Source organism: Mustela erminea, chromosome 3 (assembly GCF_009829155.1).
Source record: "Mustela erminea isolate mMusErm1 chromosome 3, mMusErm1.Pri, whole genome shotgun sequence".
Lineage (NCBI taxonomy): Eukaryota > Metazoa > Chordata > Mammalia > Carnivora > Mustelidae > Mustela > Mustela erminea.
The window spans coordinates 56533198-56558389 of record NC_045616.1 but is presented as its reverse complement, the minus strand read 5'-3'; the positions used below and the strand labels follow the sequence as shown (position 1 = coordinate 56558389).

At 39.2% G+C, this 25192-nt stretch overlaps 1 protein-coding gene across 1 annotated transcript in view; it reads right to left on the bottom strand.

Annotated features, from left to right (window-relative positions):
* Positions 1–19494, bottom strand: part of HAPLN1 (hyaluronan and proteoglycan link protein 1) — a 79869-nt gene extending 60375 nt beyond the window's left edge. The window contains exon 1 of the mRNA XM_032335812.1: positions 19009–19494. The gene's annotated coding sequence lies outside the window, so the exon portion shown is untranslated. The remainder of the gene's footprint in view (positions 1–19008) is intronic.
* Between the last annotated feature and the right edge of the window lie 5698 nt (positions 19495–25192).

Genomic DNA, 25192 nt, shown 5'->3' with positions numbered 1-25192 from the left:
AGACTGATGATTCACAGACCTGTATCCCTGAAACAAATAATACCTTATAGGTTAATAAAAATAAATTAAAAAAGTGATTTTTAAAAATTGAATATATCATGGGCACATTTCCATTCACTGAATCTTCTTTTTCATGGATGCCAAAACTTTATGTGTATTACATATGCCGAAGATATTTTAAGCAATTACCTATTTTTGGATATTTAAATATATTTTTATTGTTTTTCATAAGACATTGTGATAACTATAGGTAAGTTTTTAGCAGTCAATTTATTTTCTCAATTCTACAATGTGAAATTACTAAGTTAAAGATCTACATCCACAAAATTGTGCAACCATTACAGCTACCTACTTCTGGAACATTTTGTTACTTCTAAAAGAAATTTTATACCCATGATGGTCACTCTCCATTCTTTGACAACCACAAATCTATTTTCTGTCTGTATGAATTACCTATTCTAGCCTTTTCGTATAAGTGGAATAATACAGTATGTGGTCCTTTTATGACTGGCTTCCTTCATTTAGCATCATGGTTCATGATTCATCCATCAAGGTTCGTCCATTCTGTAACATATGCAAGGACTTCATTCTTTTTCATAGTCCTTTGTATGAATATGTAACATTTTACTTATCCATTAGAAGTTGGTGGATATTAGGGCTATTTTTTCACTTTTTGCCTCTGATGAATAATGCTGATATGAACTAGTAATGGAATTGTTCTTCACCCATTTACCATTCCCACAAACAATGCACAAGGGTTCCAATTTCTCCATGTCTTCACTAGGACATGTTTTTTTTTTTTAAAGATTTTATTTATTTGACACAGAGAGAGAGAGATCACAAGTAGGCAGAGAGGCAGGCAGAGAGAGAGAAGCAGGCTCCCCGCCAAGCAGAGAGCCTGATGCGGGGCTCGATCCCAGGACCCTGAGATCATGACCTGAGCCGAAGGCAGAGGCTTAACCCACTGAGCCACCCAGGCGCCCCATAATTAAACACATTATTATGTGTCTTTTTAATTATATGGGTATGAAGTAGGATCTCGTTTTTTTTTTTGTTTATTTTTTAAGATTTTATTTATTTATTTTTTATTTGAGAGAGAGAGAGCACCTGTGTGCATGGGAGAGGAGTGGGGTGGGAGGGGGAGAGGAAGAGGTAAAGAATCTCAGGCAGATGCCACACTGATCCCTCTCAACATAGGGTTTGATCCTGAGATCATGACCTGAGCTGAAACCAAGAGTCTGCCGCCCAATTGACTGAACCTTCAGGCACCCCTCATTTTGGTTTTATTTGCATTTTCCCGGTGATTAATGATGTTGAGCAACTTTTCATGTGCTTATTGCTCAGTTGTATAGCTTCTTGCGAGAAATGTCTATTTAAATTATTTGCCCATTTTTCAATTAAGTTGTCTTTTTGTTGTTGAGTTGTAAGTGTTCTTCATGTATTTTAGATACCATTTAATAGATACATGATTTGAAAGTATTTCTCTTCCAATCTATGTGTTGTCTTTTCATTTTTTATTTTTTATTAACATAAAAAATAGCCCCAGGGGTATAGGTCTGTGAAATTGCCAGGTTTACACACTTCACAGCACTGACCATAGCACGTACCTTCCTCTTTTTATTTTCTTAACATTGTCCTTTAGAGCAAAAATATTTTCAATTTTGATGAAGCAAAATTTTTCTAATTTTTCTTTGGTTGCTTATGCTTTTACTGTCATATCTCAGAAACCATTGCCTAACCCAAGATCATGAATATCCATGCCTTTGTTTTCTTCTATGAGTTTTATAGTTTTAGCTCTGACATTTAGGTGTTTGATCTATATTAAATTAGTTTTGTGTATGGTATGTATTAATTCTTTTTTATATGGCTATGTAGTTGTCTCAGCATCATTTGTAGAAAAGATTATACTTTCTCCATTGAATTGTCTTGACAGTTTTGTTGAAACTGTGCTATTGATTTTTTAAAACTTTTTGCATATTAAGGTACTGCTCCTTTTGTCTTCAATGCATATTGAAAGCCTTTTCCCTTCATTTTGTCTATAGTGCTTTTTAATGAATAAAATTATAACCATTTATGTTAACTAAATATATTAGTATTTTCCTCAATGATTTATTCTGCCACTATTGGCCAAATATTCACTTATATGTCACTCCAGTAGTAGTTTATGAAAATACTATAAATAGTTATCAACTTTTTATTATTTTATATAGTACTTAACATGTGCTTTTTTGGTAGATTCTCAGAATTACAAACACTATGAGAAAAATGCTATCAATCATTCTATTTTAAAATGGATAATGAAACTCAAGGCTTGAATGATTTGCACAAGGCATGCATCAGCAAGTACATGGTAAAATCTGAGTTGGAATTTAATGCAGGTCTACCTGAATCAATAGGACAAGTTTCAAAATAACTAAAATACCTTAAATGGGAGCTTTGTCAGCATGGATATAAAAGTTTCCCCAAAACTATTCTAACTTTTCTAATCTATGATCTTCAGTTTTATTTAAGGATCAGAATCTTTCGATTAAGTGAAAGTATTATATTTTAGTACAGAATATGCTATTTTAATCTTTCAAAACATGTTAAATAAATTCCCATGTAATATGTTGGATAAGAAAAATCAAATTCACTGCTGCGTGTAAATTATCAAAAAATGATTAAAAAATAGAATGCTAAGTCAGTAAAATGTAAACTTTGTCAGAATATATAAAATAGAGTTGAGGTTTTCAAATACACCGTTCAAGTTGCAAACTGTCAAGGCCCAGAATGCCGTTGGTTGACCTCAAAGAGAAATCCTATGGGCGATGCAGAAAGAACCATGAAGTAACCAAACACATGTAAAATATTCAGTGTGGTGTCGCTTACCATCAGTAAACTACTGAAGGGGTTTTTTGTTTGTTTATTTTTTGGTTTGGGGTTTTTTTTGGTAGAATTTATTCCTTCTGTTCTCCATCTCCTTCCATGCCCCTTGAAAGAAGCTTCCAATCCTTGTTGCACTTTGTATTTCAGTCCATACGCAAAGGCTTTACAGCACTCAAACGTGAAGCCCTGGCCTTATAAATAAAGATCCCGTCTGTTTTCATCTTCCTTCCCTTATCAATTTGCTGTTTAACCAGTTAGTAGTTTACCAAGAGCAGAGAATCTTGAAGGAGATTATTATTATTATTATTTTGTCAAACATGTCTAAGATATTTTAGGTGAATTTGTACGATGACTACCATTGTTAGGGTAACTTATATAGAGTCTGCTCATGCTGGATGATACTCTACAGTTGTCCTTAAGGAACAAATCTATAGTTCAAACTGTAAATTACCAAGGTCCAGGTTGCCCTTGTTTTACCTCAAGAGTGATGCTATGGGCTGTGTAGAAAGTTGCTCCACTCCAGAACTTTATTCCTTAATCAGAGGATTGTCAGCATTACACAGAGCACGAATGCAATTATATAAAAATCTCAACTTCACAGGCAGTCAGTACACTGTAAGATGTTTTGTGTATGCTTAAATAATTTTCAATTGTATATCAGGGCACAGAAAAAGGGAAATGTTTTTACATAGTCCATTCAAACTTGAATTTCCTGTAGTGTTCACCCATGCACTAAAAATTTGGATTTGCAATTCATGAGAACATTCTGATACATAAATGAAATGTATAAACAAAAAGAGAACAGATTCTTCTTATATTTTATAGTAAATCAATCCTGTTCCATAGTTTAGGATAATAGGCTTAATCAGCAACTGATTAAAATGCTGATAATAACAGGAGCATAGTTCAAGCTACACTTCTACTTTACCATTGGGAGCAGAACCCAAGAATTCCCTCTGTTGGGAGGCAACAACACATGCTCTATTTAAAACTACATTTATTGGGGGGCCTGGGTGGCTCATTTTTTAGCATCTGACTCCTGATTCGGCTCAGGTCATGATATCGGTGTCTTAAAATCAAGCCCCGTGTAGGGCTCTACCCTGGGGGTGGAGTGTACCTAAGATTCTCTTTCTCCATCTCCCTCTGGCCCCCCAAATGAATGAATGAATGAATGAATGAATGAGTAAAATAAAACTACACTGATCTACTCTGCTGAACAGAAACCAGGATTTTTAAAAAGTGGGAACTCTGGTGTTCCAGGTACTACAGCTGTCTCATCCTTGAGGGAACTTTTCTCCTCCTATCATTTGAGGTGGCAGTTACTGGCCCAGAGAAAAGCCATAGAATAATTGTTATCTAGGATTCATAGATTATTTACTTTTTATCCTTAGCATGGCTATTTTCATGGTGGTGCAGGCAAAGAGGGATGAGGGGAGACAGTGCATTTTTTTTTTTCAGAGAACATATAGCAATGCAAATTAAGAACACATTTTGCTTTTCACCAATTATAGTAAATCAGTATTTCCCTTTAACATTTAGATCTCCAACTCCTTGTACCATTTTGGTTTACCTTTGGGGAATTCATGCGCTACCATTAATGGTAACTATTAGACCACGCTACATGTCAACTTTTGATATGACCTAACATTTCATGGATGCAGATATTTAAATGATGATGCATTGCTCTTCTCCTTCTGCTATCTGAAGATGAATTTGAAATAGTAACAACACGTAATGAGGAAGCCACAATAAGGGAGTGTAGAAGATCAATGCCTTCTATTTTGAAAATGAAGGTTTTCAACTCTGCATTGACATTTATTTTCCATTTCTCTGATGCACCAGCTATTTGTTTAATAAAAGGAGACCTTTCCAGTGACAAGAACATTATCTTTTTCATTTCTATAATTTCGTGAGAACTATCAGTCAGGAGGTTTGCTTTCAAGTCCAGTTAACATAAATTAGGTTTCTCCTTTTAGTCATAGAGTTTCAAGACTCCTGTAAAGATAATACCAAGAATAATTGCAATGTGACTTGGAGGCTAGGGGAAATGAAGTGATCTGCAGAGTTTGAAGTGATGTGCCCCCCAAAACAAACTTATAGAACAAAACATACTGGTTTGCATTTAGAAGTGAATTGCCCAAATACGAACTAGGAAGATCATAAACCAATCCAAGGTAGCTTCACGGGACCAGACTAGAACAAATGGATGAGAGTTAAGGGACTCCATTTTGCACAATATCAGGAAGAACTTTTTGGGAAGTCCTCTAGAAGTGAAAAGAGTTGCCCTGAGGAAAACCTAGTGCTTTTGCCACTGCAGATGTTGAAGCAGATCAACACTTTCTGTCACGCTAGGGATTCCTGCAGCGGTTGGAACGCTGGAACAGACTGGGTCCTTTGAATCTGATTCAAATCTAGCATTTTGAGGTCAAAACTCTTAAGGAGTCAGATGGATAAAATGATCTAGTAACAAGGAAGCTCTAAATTTGTGAAAGACGCATCAATGGTTAATTATAATTTATTAAATAGAAAAGTGTGCCAAGTAGAGTAATGGTGGTGCAAATAAAATATTATGAGGGAACTGAGAAAAAAGTGACTTATTTCGGTCTCCAGTACAATGTAAGGTTGCCCGGAGGAAGTGTTTTCTATTAATGATCCTGGGAGAAGCCATAGTTCAGGTGGGAGTATTCAAGTGTGAGGGGTTCCTCCAGAGACAAGTGAATGCATAAAGAATTAGAGCAAAACTGAGAGGAAGATTGGAAAGAGGGGCACCTGGGTGGCTCAGTTGTTGGGCGTCTGCCTTCTGCTCAGGTCATGATCCAGGCTTCCTGGGATAGAGCCCCTCTATCCAACTCCTTGCTCGTTGGGAAGCCGGTTTCTCCCTCTCCCCCTGCTTGTGTTCCTTCTCTCTCTCTCTCTCTCTCTCTCTCTCTCTGTCAGATAAAAAAAAAAAAAAAAAAAAAAAGCCAGACTCAACTAGCTTCCAGCTTTGAACACAAGTATGAAATGGGTTTAAAAAAAAAAAAGAAAGAAAGAAAAAGAAAGTTTGGAAAGAGGATAGGCAATCTGGAGCCTTTAATTATCATCATCTTTGTGATAAATTTGCATTTGCTTTAGTAAATTTGGTAAATGCAAACGACCTGCCTTTCGTACGTTAAGCAAATAGTTATAACTTTGTAAAATATCTTATAGAAATCCTAAGTTTGTGATCATTACATTGATTTCCTCTCTGTAATTTAAAGTAACTTTCCATAGTGATAAAGTTACAAAGTTAGGAAGCTTCTTTCCTCACAAGGCGGGGGAGGGAGGGCGGGAAGAAATGATGTTTTAAGTCATATATTTAGTTTGGGTTTGCTCACAAGATCCATTGGGTCCATAATTCAGTGCAAGTGACTGTAAAATGCAGGTGGCAGTTTGTGTTTCACATGATTCTCTTCTGAGTTCCATCCTTCAGTTATTCTCTTTAGAATTTTTTCTGGGTGACTGGTGTCTAGACTTTCCACTTCTTCAACAATGGGGTATTCCAGATAATCAAAATAAATGCATAGATACCATGAGACAGTGATACAGATGGCTACAAACTTCCCAAACTCTTGTCCAGAATTTTTCCTAGACAGCAGTAGGACTGTACAACATCTGGAAATAGATTGCAGGAGCTGAGTCACCACGACAATGGATCAGTCCAGCTGCTTCAGGGAACAAGGGACACTGAGAGCTTTGTGGGCTCGAAGACTCTATTTTCTCAGAGAAAGTAGGCCAAGAGAATAAGAACTATCCAGAATCCAGGCAAGACCACCTACTGACTTTGGGCATTTTCTAATGGGGAAAGAAAATGGCTAATTTTTCCAACTGGCTAATTTTGCTACCTGTTCATCTACCTGAAGTCTTTTGTTGCTAGAAGCTATTGATAGTCTCTTTTTGTTTTTGTCAGCAGATTCTCCGTGCCATACCTGGGTGTAGGTGCTTTATTTTTATTCTGGTATCTATCCTATTGTGGCTTTGTGGTGCTTGAATCTGTGACATGTTCAGTCACAAGCTGTTATTTCTTTAAAAATTGCTTCTGCCCTGTTTACTGTTTCTCCATCTGAGATCGCAATGTCTGTACCCCATAGATCTTTTACTCCCCTCTCTCTGTGCACCCCACACCCCAGTACCTTCCTCCCTTTCCCTCTTAGGTTTTAGTCTGCTTTTTGTTGCTGTTGTTACTGTTGTTGTTATTGTTTTTCAGACCTATTTTCCATTTACTAATGATCTCTTCAGTGTGTCTTAACTTTTTATAAACTCATGTATTGAGTTCTTCATTTTAGTTATTACAATTTCTTAGTTTTAGAATTTCCATTTAAGTCCTTTTTTTGTAGTCTCCTGTTCTTTGGTAAGATTTCCTTAGAGTCTAATTTCTTTTTTTTTTTTTTTAAGATTTTATTTATTTATTTGACAGAGATTACAAGTAGGCAGAGAGGCAATCAGAGAGAGGAGGAAGCAGGCTCCCTGCGGAGCAGAGAGCCCGATGTGGGGCTCAATCCCAGGACCCTGGGATCATGACCTGAGCCGAAGGCAGAGGCTTTAACCCACTGAGCCACCCAGGCGCCCCTCTTAGAGTCTAATTTCTTAAACATATTAGTCGCGCAAAATCTGTATCTGGTAACTTTGATATTTAGATCTCCTATTGATCTGTCTCTATTTTCTATTTAGTATCTTGATTTTTTGTTTGTGTGTTTATTTGCTCCTCTTGGGTCCTGTCACCTGGTGTGCTGGGTAATTTTAGGTGAGGGGAGGTGAAACTGGAAATGTAAGCTAAAACTGGTCACTGAGAACCTTGCAAATGATATTAAATAGTTTGAAGTCAATTTTCACAGCAGTAGATAGGTGTTGAAGGGTGTAAGTAGGCAACAATATTCAGGTTTCATATCTTTTTGTCTTTTTTTTTTTAAGATTTTATTTATTTATTCGACAGAGAGAGAGAGAGAGAGAGATCACAAGTAGGCAGAGAGGCAGGCAGAGAGACAGGGGGAAGCAGGCTCCCCACTGAGCAGAGAGCCCGATGTGGGGCTTGATCCCAGGACCCCGAGATCATGACCTGAGCCGAAGGCCGAGGCTTAACCCACTGAGCCACCCAGGCGGCCCTCATATCTTTTTGTCTTAAAAATACATAATTCTCCCTGATCTGGAGAAACATTACTCTAGCTTCAGTGTGGAGGAGTGCATCAGAAAGCAAGAAGATAGGAGAGGCAGAAACCAATCTGTAAGGTTTGCAGGAATTTGGGCAAGAGAGGATGGTCACAGAGGGTAATGGAGATAGAAAATGATGTATGTGTTCAAGAGATATCGATGAGATATTGATGAGATACAATCAACACGGTGATGTCCTTCTTAGTGGTTTTGGAAACAGAGTGGAGAGAAAATGGTGTCATTACTACAGTAGATAAAACCGGGAGAAGTTCACATTTAAGAGAAAGAAGACATTGAAAACAAATCACCGGTGATCCCAATGATGGAGCATTCCATTGGAATCATTGCGGGAGAGAGCACATTGCTGTGAATTGAGGGGTGGATGGGGTGAAGAGGTACAGAGTGACCAGAGGTAATTCATGAAGTGTGGCTCTGATGGGAAGAAGAATTTTATATCTATATGTGCATATCTATCTATCTATCTACAAATAGATATCTATATGTGTATATATATCTTTTTAAATTTAATTTTATTTTTTTCAGTGTTCTAAGATTCACTGTTTATGCACCAAAGCCAGTGCTCCACGTAATACGTGCCCATCTTAATACCCACCACCAGGCTCACCCAACCCCCCCCAAAACCCTCAGTTTGTTTCTCAGAGTCCATAGTCCCTCATGGTTTATCTCCCCTTCCGATTTCCCCCAATTTACTTTTCCTTTCCTAGTCCATCAACATGTTTTTCCTTATGCTCCACAAGTAAGTGAAACCATATGATAATTGACTTTCTCTGCTTGACTTATTTCACTCAGCATAATCACCTCCAGACCCGTCTAAGATTCCCTTAGAGTCTAATTTCTTTTTTCTTTTTTTTAAAAAGATTTTATTTATTTATTTGACAGACAGATCACAAGTAGGCAAAGAGGCAGGCAGAGAGAGAGAGGAGGAAGCAGGCTCCCTGCAGAGCAGAGAGCCCAACGTGGGGCTCGATCCCAGGACCCTGGGATCATGACCTGAGCCGAAGGCAGAGGGTTTAACCCACTGAGCCACCCAGGCGCCCTGAGAATTATATATTTTTAAGACAAAAAGATATGACCATAATTAAATGCCATTAGGAAGAAATAACCAGAGTGGGAGAGGTTGAAGATGTAAGAGAGAAAAAGCTTAATTAATAGGGACTACCTCTGAGAAGACTGGGGGACATGGGATCTAGAGCTCAGGGTGTAATATCTGCTTTAGGCTCTTAGAGGTAAAGAGTATCTTTTTCTCCTAATAGAAGGGAAAAAAGAATATATGGGGATGCTGGTGGTCAAGGACTTGTTTTGGTGGCAGGACAGTGACAGAATTCTTTCTAGGTGACTTCTGTTTTCAGGATGAATTAGGGAGGCCTGGACATCTGCTTCAGGGGGTTCAAGAAACAAAACTTTTAAGAAATACGGTAGAACTGCCACACAGTATTAAAGATTCAACTGAAGTCAGATACCGCGGTTATCTAGTGGCCCCATTATGCAGGGTGATAAGGGTTATTCTTAGCAATTCCCAGCAATTTAGAGAAAGTGTGGAAGGAGTGGGGCAATTAGACTTTCCTGAAAAAGGATTTGGGGCTGGTGGGTTCCTCCGCAGACAATAGGACAAAGGCAGTGAGAATGTGGGAAAGCTGATGGACAGTGGAGGAGAAAGTGAAAGTAAAACGGAGTAAACAGGGAGAAGGAAGAAAAGAAGTCAGGGATGGCATTTGCAGGTGATTTTGATGGACCCGTCGTCCGTAATCCAAGTATTCTAGTTTGGGTGACTGGGACTATGATGATTTTTATCTTATATAACAAGGCCCCCAGTTTGGTTGACAGAGTCTTGGTCTCCGTCACTTTGCTGGAATAATTAGTCAGGTGCCCCGTTTCATTTTCAAAGTGTTCTGGCTTAGCTAATAAATTATATGGCCTTGGTATCTATATAGATGTCATAGACCAGGCTTGGTAGACAGACTATAATAAGTTCAGTTTTGGACATGTTAAGTTCCAGTATTTATGGGAAATTCAGGTTGAAAGGTCAAGTGAAGTTAATATACATGCAGATACAATCAAAATTCAGTCATAAAACATAAAGCAGTACTAAATGACTTATAATTTATTATCTTACGAATCACTTACTTATTTGCAGACAATACATGAAACTTCTAGGAAATATGTGCATTAAATACTGGAGAGTCCTAAGTATAAAGTGTATGGCATTATTTGGTAAAGTGAAAAATATTAATCACCTGAGGAATAATTTTAACTTTGAGTGGTTGGTCAATCTACAAAAACATGTTGATGGACTGGTGAGGTTGAATTATCCCTCAACACATCACCAGGTGGCAGTATAACTACAGTCTGACATAGTTAACAAGGGTAAGGCTTCCTTTCAGATATTTCTGCAGTTAGAATATTTGGGAATTTATACCCATTGTACATGTATGTATGAATGGAAGTTTTTTTCATTTAAAAATAATTGCTTGTTTTGGGGCGCCTGGGTGGTTCAGTGGGTTAAGCTGCTGCCTTCGGCTCAGGTCATGATCTCAGGGTCCTGGGATCAAGTCCCACATCGGGCTCTCTGCTGAGCAGGGAGCCTGCTTCCCTCTCTCTCTCTCTCTGCCTGTCTCTCCATCTACTTGTGATTTCTCTCTGTCAAATAAATAAATAAAATCTTAAAAAAAAATAATTGCTTGTTTTATTATTATTGCCAACTTGAAAAGGTGAAAATTAAAAAGTTTAATTTTTTAATATGTGCATTATTTTTTAAAAAGATTTTTTGTTTATTTATTTGACAGAGATCAGAAGTAGGCAGAGAGGCAGGCAGAGGGGGCCGAGCAGAGAGCCTGCTGTAGGGCTCGATCTCAGGACTTGAGACCATGACCTGAGCTGAAGGCAGAGGCCCAACCCACTGAGTCACCCAGGTGCCCCTAATATGTATATTATTTTAAAACATTTAAAATAAACTAAAATATATGATCACTAATATACATTCATGGCATTCTTAATATAGTCATTAGTATACAGGTTATATATAAAAAACACTATTGTTATAGATGTTTAATACATTTGCATTGATTGGTATATAATAGGTAATTTTATTTTGATTATCTTTTTAATACATTTAACTAGTGAAGATAGATTCAATAACTTGATTTGTTGACTTTTGGGAGAGTGTTCAGAAGTTTCGTGGGGGAAATTCTTCTCTGCCGTATTCTGTAATAGTAACTTCAAGTGTAGGGTAGAGTTATGTCCCATTTAGCCAATAAAAAATACAGGACACCCAGCTAACTTTGAACTTAGACGAACAACAAATAGTCTTATTGGCATTAGTATGCACCATGAACTATCTGAGACATACTTATACTAAACATTATTCAATTACCTTTGGATTTTATATGGCAGCTCTAGTATGGGGAGTGGAAGGAAGGAAAACTGGGGGAAAAAAGCAAGTTGCTGGGACAACCAGAGAAATCCAGGTTTCTGGGCTCCAAATTTGCTCTTAGATTTGGAGGTCTTCAAGATCAAGGAACTAGGAAAAGAATTATAAATGGACCTGAACTAGGCTGCATTCTGTGGCGAGCTCATTTGTATGCTAAACTAAACAACACGGGCTAAGGTTAATCAGTACTCTGGTGAATTACCATCTACACCACACATTGATTACTGATTTTTAAACAACGAAATGTAACAACATATATTTAAAGCCAGCTCCGTATTGGGCAAAATTGAATAAATAACTACAGTTCAGGCATTTTGGGGTCTTACCCAGGTTCAGAGTTATCATTATGAAAATCAGTCATTAGAGTATCAAGGTTCAGAAATGCCATTTTAATTTCATTTAATTCAACAAACATGTCTGGCACCTTCTATGTGCAGAGGACTAAGACTCTGAGATATAAAGATTAATAACACTGATGTTATCCAACTCAGTGGGCATTTATAGTTGATAAAACACAAGTTAAGATTATGCACAGACAATGACAAAACTCATTTTTATCAGTTTTTTCCTGGGTTTCAGTTCATGGTCAGCTGTTTTCTCCTTTGTTCTTTCCTGAATGCTTTCCCTCTTCTGTATGATTTTCAACTGCCATTTTAATACCAAAGACGTCCAGAGCTCTATTTTCAGCCACAACTTTTCCCCTGTGCTAAAGATACACACTCAACTCACACACGTTCTTGGCTGTCCCACTGGTTCTTCCTAAATTAGAGTCCCTAGATTCTCCCAGAAACTTTTATTCTTCCTTTATTCTTACTCTTAGTCTGTCACATCTCTTTGTGTTATTTTCTGCCTTTGAAACAGTCACACTATCCTTGACTTCTCTCTTCCATCCAATAGATGGATCCTTATTAGATCATGCCTGCCATGCCTACACTGGTCCAAGGCTTCTCTCAACTCATCTCCAGCCTCTAGTCTTGCTTTCCTTAAATTTAGAGATTTTTTTTTGGAAATTATCAATTAATTCTATTTACATTATTCATTTTATACCAATTATTATTATCTGAATCTGGGACGATTTTATGCATTTAACAACAATGAAAAATCAGAAGACTAAAAAGGAAACAAAGGCTGAGTCCGGGAATGGCCTAAGGTTGGGAAGTGTTCCGACCTCTGGAATATAGGCACTCGGGAGACCCCGAAAACCCCATGTTCTGCCCTGTACTGGGTGCTGCCAACAACAGTAAGCATTGGTAGGGCACCTATTAAATTTCCGGCATCTAGATCTCCCAGCTAGGTGAATAATACATACCAATGATCCCTTTCCTCTAGGACGCAGGGAAGAAAGGGAAGGAAAGTCTCTAAGTCTGGGTTCTCGGTCCTGGCTTTAGAAAGTAGTGAGCATATCTTCATGTAAGAACAGATCAGTACTTTGTAGGAGTACCAAACTATGGTGGCACAATTAATGAGAACACAAAGCTGAAACAACTAATAAGATATGGATTTCGTTATGCCGTATGTTAATCAAACATAAAATGGGAAGGAATTACACAAATGGCTCTGATTGCGTTCTTTATATAAAGGCAAAGCAGATCTTCATTCCCCCTCCCCATAGTTAGTTTTCCAGAATTTATAATCAACATCAATGTCAAAATTCCTTGGTAACCAATTGTAGTGAAGTACCTTTCATTCAAAAGTTGTTGACTTTTCAACATGGTATCTAATTCCTACGCTTACCCTATGCCTATTTCATCTTCTTCCCTCCGCTCCTTCACTTAGAGGAGCCCTTGGACCAAATATGTGGCTTCCTGTTGTTCCCTCCGTCTAGATCTGGACACTTAGGGTGGCCCAAGGGCTCAGTCAGTGGAATATAAAAAGCTCTAAGTGCTCTTTCTGTCCAGGAGCAGAAACCCAAGCATAGGGACGAAGGGCTGGGAGGTCTTCAGAGCAGGTTTTGGCAAAGTAAACGGAAGGGTTCAAACGGATGGGCTTTCCAGGTGGGAGGGGGAAACCTGGTCCGGGCACAGCTCTGGAGAGAGTGTGAAAGGACAGGTTGATCAGGCTCAGTGAAAAGGAGCCTGTCATTAAAAGGACCCAAGATCCTTCCAGTTTCCAGAAACGGGCCTTGAGGGAGTCCCTCTAACCTCACATATGGAGTGGGGTAAGTGAGAGATTGAAGACCATGGAGGACTAAATCAGCTTAATTACACCCTTTGGTGTAAGGATAGGAAGGCCCCTGAATGTTTGAAATTCTTTTCACAGAAAACAAAACATTTACTTTAGAGACATAAAAGGCTTGAAATGTAAATGCATGAGTGAAACTCATTCACACTGAAGTGTAATCAGTCAGTCAAGAAATCAATAAACCAGAGAAGTATCAGATCCTCTGGGCGTGGGGGTGGAGAGCCGGAGTCTTACTTATGAGACAGAGGCAGGGTGGAAAGTTTGGATAAAGGCAAAGAAAAGAGACCCAGGAGACTAGGAAGGCAAACTTCACCTACGTGGCAAATTTTACTAGTGATTCATGATGGGCATCCATCTGTCTTCTCCACTAGCTTGTGAACTCCTTGAGCCAATTACTCTGCAACACCTAGCATGGTGCCTGGTGCAAATGGTAGGCACTAAATCATTCTGTGTGCAATCTGAATTTTAGATGCAAACTGGCAGACAGCAACTGTGTGCAAATGAAGTTTTGCTTTTCCTGTCCATCCAAGCAGACAGATTATTGGAAGCTTTGTCCTCCTGGAGGTCTGCAGCATCAGAGCCGCCCTCCCAGGCCCATCTGTGCCCACACAACCAAAAACTAAAGTTCTTATCCACTCAGCTCGACACAAACAAGGAAAACGATTTTAAAGATGCGTGCTCAAAACTCTCTTAATACAAAAACTACGAGGCTAGAACTTTCTGCTTGTTTCTGTGTACCTCAGGATCTTGTAGCCTTTTAGTTTCCTTATTACAATCAATTTTGATGTTCTGAATTTTTCAGAATGAATTTTCATGGTATAAAGTGAGGGTCCCGGCACATAGTGCTAGTACAGTGCCTGGCAAATAGCAAGTATTTCATAAATTTTTGTTGAATGAACAAATGAGAGCATGAATGATCAAATGAGGTGATCCCCAATTCAAAATAAGAGAGTCAAAATGAGAAAATCACATAGTATAGGTGGGGACTGATCCAGGATATTATCCATGAAACTGTATGGAAAGTTTAGGAAAATCCAGACTTACCACAAAAATAATGTGAATGTTATTTAACTTAATTGGATTTTATTTAATACAGTAAATGTAACTGGAGTACCATAATTGGAATTTAGTAACAAATCCAGTGATTTGTGTTCTCTCTGGGTTAAGGTAGTTTGGACAAAAGGGGAAATTTCTGTTGCCCTTACCAGTCTGAGAATCAACACCTGAACTGAATGTAGTCAATGTTCCATGACTTTCATTTGGGGAGTTTGTTTTGTTTGTTTTTGCTTTGCCTTGTTTTGCAAATAGCCTTCTGGCCTTCTCGAAACCCCCGCCCCCCCAATCTCAGGCATCATTCTCTCACTCCCCTGTTAAACTAAAACAATGAATAGATGCTCAAAATAGTCCAGCACCGTTTGCTATTTTAAACAAATCCTGGCTGGATCTGCATGTGGCTAAGAACTCTTCGCCACCAGCAGCCCTCTCTGGGTCCCCACTGCTGGGAGAAGCCATCAGGTGCACCGACTCCCTGATATCACCAAGAACCCCGTAGCAGCCGACCATTTTGGAGAGCTTGGCGGGTTCTTATTCACAAATTTGTTCTTGTCTAGTATCACTAGGCCATCTGAAACCATGAATGACACATTTCCAATCCATGTCTAAAGTTCTACTTTCACGGCCTCTGACAGGTCCTCGAAGTACAAGGATGGGATTCATTCTAAATCACAAGGATGGTCTGAAGAAATTGTCAACAGGATGGTTTGTTTCTGGTGGATAACAACTTGTTGGAAATACGAATTAAGATAATATGCTTTCTTTTACATGATTGATAGTGTTTTCAGGCACCACCTCTGATTGACTTAGGCTATAATTTTGTGGCATTAATGAAAAAGGACTTAATGAGAGGGTTTCCTTCTTTCCCCATGTAGGTTTCACCGCCATACACAAAACCAAAGTGCCCTAACTAGGATGCTTCCATTCCACACAAACAGGCCCAACTTGATTTGTGGATTACACCGCTAGAGCTCACTCAGCAAGTAATACATTAATCATTTTTTTTTCTTATAGAGGCATTTTACCTTCTAATGTGAATTTCAGAACTTGTCTTGATTAATGCTGATGTGCTGAACACTGTTGCCATTGAGTCATAGATCTTGCAAAAAGCCCCTTGGAATAATAATTCACATATCTCCTGAAGAAAAGTTTTTCAAAATTCTCAGTGCAATATTCTGATAGATTAATCTAGGATATCCTGATACTTCTTTCAAACAGTGGCTTTCTTCCTAATAGTTCTTTTCTAGGATTTTTTTTTTTTTTTACTGTCATGTCAATTTCATGAAAGCAGTGTTCCTGCTTCAAAGCTGCATGCAAACAACAGGTACTGAAAAAGTTGTTCTCTATGCTAATTTTTAGTGTTTAGGGCAATGCCTTTAGTAACCTCAAACAAATTTTACTATTATCCTTATACATTGAATGAAAAATATCTAGAGAATATATAATATATGCAAGTATCTGTGTACTAGCCTTTTAAGCTAGTAATTATTTACCCATTTAAACTCAGCAACACTGAACTTTACAGAAATGTATTTCCATATGAGAAACAGTGATTCAAGATTCAAAGTCTCCCCATCCTTTCTTGAACTAGGTCATGACATCTCTGTAAAAAAAAAACACATTGTCTATTAGAAGTGAGTTACAGTTATTAAACTATATCCTCATGGGGTAGAGAGTTGATGGTAAATTACCCAGGAAAGAGTAAACTGATTTTAAATGCAACCACCGGGGACTTAATCAACAGTTAAGTGGTGCCTTGATTTTTAAATTATATAAAAGTCACTTGCTGTATTTTCTGCTGTGAGCACCCACCTCGATGTCTGGCATGCAGCTAGTGTTCAATGTCAACAGAGAAGTCTCAGAAGTTTTTAATGTGGAGAGGCTGGAGAGAAAGGCTTCTCTGACTCAACCACTAGGTGGCACACAGGGACCGTGCTTCACACACTGAACCCTCACAGACCCTACCTTTCATGGTGTAAATAAAGAGCTGCATTATTAATTTATGCCATCACGACCACTCTACGCCTAATATTTGTTTAACCAGCTGTTTCCTCTAATTCCCCTTAACCACTATTGATTAAAATCCCAAGTATATTCGGGTTTCATCCCTCCCTATTTTCCTCCAACAATATTTTGTCACCTATAAATAACAGACTAAGTACATTGAAATAACACAGACCAAGTACCATGGTTACTAATAATGAATCCAGGGTGTTGGACAATTAACCAAAGGCAACGGAAGACTCTGATGTAAAAGTTATTTTCAAATTTGCTTTGCATTTTGTTGGAATTTTAATTGGTGGAATACCATTATCTTAAAAAAAGTAATCTGGAAAATAAAACATGCATGGAAAACAAGCAAAAGGAAATGAAAAGAAAAACCAACACTAGTGTTTTCCGGAAAAGGGAGTTATTTCCTGAAAAAGGATTTGTGTTCATTTTTCCAGAAACTTCTTCGACTCTTCAGAAAATACCAGTATTCTGCAACCAAGATGTTAAAATGCAGGACTTTGGTGAACTATCTACTCATAGAGTATCTTTCTGCATATTCTGCCAAATGTATTTATCCTGGATGTGTTACTTGCTCCCAAAGGAAGGAAGAGGAAGTGAAACCACTAGGGATATAATGAATTGATTCTTCTTTGTGAAAGTCTCTTCAGTACTTCTAAATTACAGTGTCAGTCATTCCTCTGAGAGACAGGGCCTGCTGACAATAAATAAATGGCTCACTTTATAAGAACATGACAGTCTTCTCTTTTTTGTTTCTCATAGAAAGCTCAGACCCCCAGGACACCTCTAGAACATTGGCCTCTGGGTACCTTCTCCCTGGGGGCCAGCAATCTTTTGAGGTTGTTGGTTTTCTCTCGCTCATTTAATTAAATTTAAGGAAAATTACTTCTACTTATCTAGTTTTCCCATTTTAAAAGCTGTTTCCAATTTTGTGAAGAGGTTACCTAAAATGTAACATCATTCTCCCAGCTTAAACAATTAAATTATTGAGAACAGATAGCCACCAAATGACTGAAGACTAATAAATGCTCAATAAACCTCTGGCATACATTTTATTTTACTGAATGGAATAAAAACCTTCTTTATTAGTAGAAATAAATGGAAATGAAGGTAAACACTGATGTAAGAATTATCACTGTGAAAGTTACCAGAGAGAACTACTATGATACATTTTTGATAGAACAATGTTCCTACTTTATGATTGCATTGAAATATTGAAGTCACAGAAGTGTGTATAAAATTACTGCAATTCAGTACACTGAAATAATCAAATAGAATGTTACCAGAAACTACATTTGTAATGAATAAATATTACATTTCACTTAGAAATTAACTCATAGGCTTTATTTCTTAAAAACCGTTAGCTTCCAAGATGCCAGCCAGTATGTTTGATTTTATGACATCACACTGGAACATGTACAGGAACACTTTCCACCCTAAAAATTCCCAAATGTACTGGCCACTCAGTGTGTTTTTCCAGTGATAAATGAAAATAAAGTAACATATTTTCAAAATAATAAACCATCTCATTTTGAACACAACAGTCAAATTCAGTGGAAGAAAACAACTTCATTTAAGCCCCAAAGTGTTCAGATTTGCTTAGAGTGGTAAACAGTCTCAACACATAAATCCTTTAAGCAACTTTCAATAGTAATCTCAAAAACTATGACTTTAAAATATTTTTCAGTACCTTAAAATTAATTATCAACATCATTCAATGTAGGAAAGGCATTGTAACTCTAAAATCTTAATTTCACAATTAACTGGAGGCGTGCGGACCAAAATTCGTAACATCTCAAAGATTATCCATCTAACCGGTATTATCTGTGATTATAGTAACTTTCTTTCCCACACAAACCTATATATTCCCTAAAACAAAACGCAAAAATCTGGAATGGACATTCCCATTCCTCAGCATTTCCTTCAACCTATACTATCCTGTTTTTCATCTCAGGTGCTATTAAAATGCTTGTTGAAATACAGATGGAAAAGCCACCACTTGGAAACTACGCATCTGCCAGATTTATAGTACCAGGAGCAAATGCCAGGATACTAGAGTTAATCCTTAGCCCAATCTAGACTGAGCTTTTTTATTGCAATCCAGGATTTTACCTGACAATATGACTCTTCAAAAAAAAAAGTTGAGATGTCATGTTAAACTCAAAATGAAAGAAAATAAGAAAATTTGTCTTAATGTATATATACATCATAATATGTATTGCTCTCTGAAATCTTCAAGGCACTAAGATTTGAGAGGAAGAGTGAAAAATTTATGGAAGTTTTACCTTGTCCTGAAATCCAGAAGTTCAGATGCTCTCAAGTCCTGTTGAGGTTGGAGCCTGAAGATCAAGTGAAGCTAGCGCTCTTTCTCCTCACCTTAAGTTTGTCTCTGGGCAAGTGTGTGTGTGTGTGTGTGTGTGTGTGTGTGTGTGAGAGAGAGAGAGAGAGAGAGAGAGAGACTGTGAGAGTGTGTGTGTGGTGTGTGTGCGTGTGCGTGCGCAGAATGTCTCTTTGTGGCGCTGGATGGCAGAAGTCCTGGTCCTGGGAAGAAGGAGGCACTTTCTCACCAAGAGCAGAAGAAAAGCAAAGCGTCACCAGGAAAGTTCTCCTCCCAGATCCCCTAATTACAGCCTAACGTGCACTTCATGCAAACTTCAGGGAGGAAGGGAGGGGCAGCTCTGTGCCCAGATCTTGTGAAACAGCAGCTTCTTAGATGACTTTCCACTCTGCTAAGATCCCCGAGCATCCAGCTCAGGGGATCAGGGAAAGCAGCAGCTACAGCCACAAACCCCCACTCACACCGCACCTCCTGCACCCTCACCACTCCTGGGTCTGTACAGAGATGCTGGGGCAACGGGTCAGGAGAATCCTCTATGGGGCAGCAGTGTGAGGCAGAAACGGGAGGGCAGTACATTCGTGCTTTGTTTTTTAGCCTCTGTTCAGAGGAAAATCCAAAGGTGGGAGAGGTCTCCCTTTCCCCAGTAGATCCAGGGTGACTTGGTGGAGAGACAGTTATGACAACAGCAGCCAAAGTTTCCTAAACTGGAGGTGCCCTTCCACTTCCACACTTCCAAATTGCAAGAAGTGTATTTTCTTGTGTACTGGACTCGATACCGATGTTGGGTTTGAATCTTGGCTAACAACTGCTATTGTACCCGGGCATGACAGAGCTCAAAGAACCTGGATTTATTTATAGAGTGAGGAATGCGAGGGGCAGACGAGATGGGTGGGGTTGGCTTATGGATCCATACCCAGGATTAGAACCAGATGGGCACAGGGCGCGCGCGCGCGGGTGCGCACACACACATAGACACACACACATACATAGACACACACACACACACACACACACACACACACACACACCCTAAAATAACCACTGGGGAAGATGCTGGGACACGCGGGAAAACGCCTCCTGAACAAATAGACGTTTATTTATAACTCCTGGGAGAGTATATAGGTCCATTGATTCCCGCCTTGAGTAACCAAGGGTTTTGGAGAGGAAATGGCTTCATATTTCAATAACAGAGCCACCTTTGATGGAGCCTAGGAGGGGAAAAAAAGAAACACACCGCAGGAAGCAAACGGCTGTTGAAGCAGCCGGGAGGGAGCGGGGCTGGCCCGGGGATGAGGACAAGCAAACAAGCCCGAGGGCCCCCGAGCCAAGGAAGAGGCGAGACGCGGGCTGGCGTGCCGGAGACCTGGGGGTGCGGGGCTCCTCGGGCGCGGGGCGCTGGGAGAGGGCCAGTGGCTCGCGGCAGAGCTCCTGTGCCCGCCCGAGGGCGCGGGGTGGTTGGGGCAGGGGGGACTGTGCCCAGGCAGGACCGCAGGCTCCGCGCGACCGCCGCCTCCGCTTCACCGGGGCGCTGCTGGGGCCGGGGGACCGGGGGACGCGGGGTCGGGCGGGCCAGAGGACTGATGAGCAGAGGGACTGGTGCGGCCGGGGGACTGGCGCGCAGACGAACTAGCGGAGTAGGGGCGCCCGCGGGACAGAGGCGCAGGTGAGACGCGGGGACGTCCGTGGGGCAGGTGACTCGTGGGGCAGATGAGCTGGCTGGGCAGGGGCACAGGTAGGACGGGGGCTCGGGCAGGGCAGGGCGCGAGATCAGAGCTGTGCCCGAGGCGGCGAGAGGCGCTATTGTCTTAGATAAAGCCTGAGCCTCACCCCCGGTGGTGGTGGCTTCCCCTTTGGAGAGAGGCGGGAAAGAGATCTTCAAATAAATGAAAAAACAAACAAAAAATTCTTCCCCCGCTATGCCTTGCCGTATTTCACTGGTTCTTGCCCCCAGACTCGTCGTCCCTGCCATTCCGGCGCGTGGTGAATTAACACGTGCCTCTTGGAAAAGATTTTGTTGCGAAAACAAACCCAACACCCACAAATCCTCACTCAATGAAGACAGTTATATTCAAACTGGGAGAATCAGGAATGAATCCTCCAGCAGTCAGTTCAACACCTTTCTTGTGGAGTCATTCCAAAACCTGGGCAAGGCGCCTCTTTAGTCATTTTTTCTGTTTCTCCCCCGCAGAAAACAAGCCGCTGAAGGTTTTGCAATGTTCTGTCGTTAATTTAATGGCTATTGAGACAGCTGTTATACTGTAGGCCCCCACATTAACTGCCAGTAAAAATAAGATACATCTCAGCTTTTCAGCCATGAGAAGAGTGTTTATGTTATTTCTTGTAAATGTTCAGAATGATATGTGTTTTGAGGAACATAAAGGAATTAGAGTTAAAAACAAATGTCCTACAATTTTCCTATCGAAGCTTCATAAAGGTGGCGAGGCTGATAGTATGTGGTTATAAAGTCATATAAACACAGGTTAAACACTACTCTTGTTCTTTCAACTTAAAAAACCTAATTTCTGGGAGTGGCCCCGGGAGCACATCAGATCAGCTGGCCCATGGATGACACTTGTTCCCTTTATTTTGTGATCTGCTCCATACATTTATTCCAACGGAGCATTAAGAGAATGTACTGCCTTCTCTTCAGAAATTGTTAGCCACACAAGACATCTGTCTCACAATTCTGTCGGACCACAGTGAGTTACTCTGGAATTTTTGTTTGTTTCAGTTTCAGGTATAACCCCATCAACTGAGTTTAGCTTCCAGAAACAATGACAGGTACTTACCATTGATGTTCCAGACGAGAGTTATCTCCTTAGTCCTTTCCTGCCCCTATTTCCTGGCTCCCTTTCCCAGGTACCTAGTTACTAGTTTTTGTCAAGTACTTAACCTACCAACAGTGTGTGTGTGTGTGTTTAAGATTTTATTTATTTATTTGACAGAGATCTCAAGTAGGGGGAGAGGCAGGCTGAGCAGAGAGCCCGATGTGGGGCTCTATCCCAGGACCCTGGGATCATGACCTGAGCCAAAGGCCGAGGCTTTAACCCGCTGGGCTACCCAGGTGCCCCAATAGTGTGTGTTTTAAGTGTTATTCAGCCTTAATTTAATTGATATGATTTACGTTTCCATTCATTTTCAGTTTCTTTTTAAAGATTTTATTTATTTATTTATTTGTCAGAGAGAGAGAGAGAGAGACTGAGGACACAAGCATGGGGAGCTGCAGGCAGAAGGAGAAGCAGGTTCCTTGTTGAGCAAGGAGCCCAATGTAGGACTTGATCTCAGGACCTGAGATCATTACCTGAGCGGAAGGCAGACGCTTGACCTACTGAGCCACCCAGGTACCCCTCGTTTTTAGTTTCATATGCTTTAGTAATTATTTAAAGTTCATTGTGGAATCAACTTTAAGAGTCTTAAAATTTTTTTAATGGTTATATTAATTCATATTCACCTAAATAATGTTTTATAGAGGTAGATGTTACTTGGATCAGGTGTTACAATAATGCATTATAATTATACAATTATTACAATAATATGCATAATAATATGTTTTGGTTAAAAAACCTAATGAAGTAATCAACTAAATAAATACAAATATATTTCATGACCAAATATTTTATAAAGGTGTAAGTTGTGAAAAAAATGCAAAGACCCAAATATCTGTACTCTGTATATGAAGATTTCTCTAATTATTAATATCAATAATACATGTGGACAGTCATGTCTTTCATGGCATATGCAGTATTTTGTTTTGTTTGGGGGAAGGCAGGATAACCAGCTTTTTTAAGTTTTAAGAAAAACCAAATATTTTCTTCAATATTAATTCTTAAAATGTATGTTAAATTCTACCTTAAATTCCCTCACTAGTGCTAGAGATTCAAAACCTAAAAATCGAAGTTGAAAATCAAGGCCAGTGCAAGGAAAACTGAACACGAATTTAGAGCTAACGGATATCTATTTATCAGCATATTTTGAAAAGATCTTGCTTAGCATAATGCAAAAATTTTTTTTTAAATGAAAATTAGGTCAGGATGGTGTTATAAAATGTGACTTTCCATTCTTTTGCTAATTGTAAGAAAACTTGTGTAATCAGGTTGAACCAAGTAAAATGGAATATTCAACCATTGTTGACCTACCAAAACAGGCAATTTTAACTGGCTTAACCTAATAAGACTTAAACATGTGCATAGCATAAACATAGCAGACACATTTTCAGCATTTAAAAAATGTCAATCTAAAGTATCATGAATCTTTAATATGTGATAAGTTTGCAAGCAGAATGGTATTCCTCCTGGCATATTATACGTCTAATGAAATATAGATTTGTATTCAAATGGTGATTATCTAAATTCATCTGTTCTCCAAACTCTGAAAGAGGTTGCTCTATTATCCACTGAATTCCAAAGATCTCCTACCCTGTGAGTCATGTTTCCTGGAATTTTTGCCCGAGGCTAATATTATACCTGGTTGAACATCTGTGAGGATAAAGGTGCAGCTATGTGCACTTTGAGGCACTGGGGGAGGAAAGCCATTTGACCTTTCCTGTCCGAGGGCTCAGAACTTCATTAAAGCATCCCCTGGGATTGCCGGCATAACCATGAGAAGGACATCATTTGTAATTAAGTCCTTCCCACTGGCTATATTCCTGTTGAACTCCATGATTAAAATACAAATTCAATATTCGAAATGGTCACAAAGCATTTGATAAAAGGTTATTTTGCTTTTAATGCAATGGGGGGAGACTAGCTTTCCAAGGACCCACTTTTTGTGCTCTCACTCTCACAAAGTGTGCTGCCGAGAGACTCTTCAAAAGGGCAAACGAAATAATTAGGCAATAAATTGTTCAGATGTTAAGAACAGAGCTGTTCCAGAACTAGTGAGGCCATGTGAGTATCATAGCAAGTGATAAATATCTTGAGAAATAAGAGCCTCCATGTTCCCCTCCTTGCCTGTTGGACCGGTTTCGGTTTCAAAGCACCTTTCTTGTAACCTATTGTTCTCTCAATGTGTTTCTTTTATCCAGAATGCCCAAAACTGTTCTTCATTTTTTTTTTTTTTTTTTTCAATAAGTGGCTGTCTATGTCTTTATTTACCAGACTCTACTCATTTTGCAGCGAGGCCCAGATTCAGTCTCAGGACCTTTGTCATTGTTGTCTTTGATGGTCCTAATATCAGGAAAGTTCCTCCTTCACAATCCCCTGTTACTGTTAAGATCACCTACGGGCTACTTGTAGGCTGCCTTACGTTTTATTTGTATTTTCATACAGTTGTTTTTTTTAATGAGCTATATCGCAAACTTTCTGAGAGACAATAGTATATCTTTGCATGTTCAGTTTCTAGCACACAGCCTTGTTGTTAGATGCTGATAAAAAAATGTTTATTGCTATTGTTGAAGATAATGAGGAGATTCTCTATATTCAGGAGCGAAAGTAAAAACAAACAAGGAAAACTAGTTCTTGAACAAGCTAGTTCAGGGTATTTTGTATCTAGTAGCCAATGGCATAAAAAGTAAATCATCAAAGGTTGATTCACAATTTGTGACTCAGTTGGTTAAGCATCTGCCTTTGGCTCAGGTCATGATCCCAGGGTCCTGGGATTGACTCCTGCATGGGCATCCTTGCTCAGCAGGAATCCTGCTTCCTCCTCTCTCCACCCTTGTGCTTTCTCTCGCTCTCTCTCTCTCTTTCAAATAAATAAATAAATCTTAAAAAATAATTTGTATCATTTCTTTGATCTCACAAAATTAAAAGAAACATAATACATATTTTTTCTTCCATGCTTGGCTGATGAGTGATTGTATAAATGAAAGCATACAAAGGTAAACTGTTTTACTCTTTTAAAGAACTAGGTTGAGGTTAGTGACAAATAAGCTTATTGTCTTAGAATTACAGTATCAGAACCTTGAATATTAATTTTTTGCTTGCATTTATATAGTTATTTTAAAGTTAAGCCAATTATAACTATCAGTAAATGTAGTCCTTATTGTATTTTCTTATAACCTTCAAAGAAAAGGATGTCAAGTCTAACTGGGCTGATTCCTAGGTGAATTAGCTAATGCACCAAGGTTTGCATAGAGCGAGACTGAAGTGTAGGGCTTTGATTATTTGAAAGTGAAGTAAATGGTCTAGAAT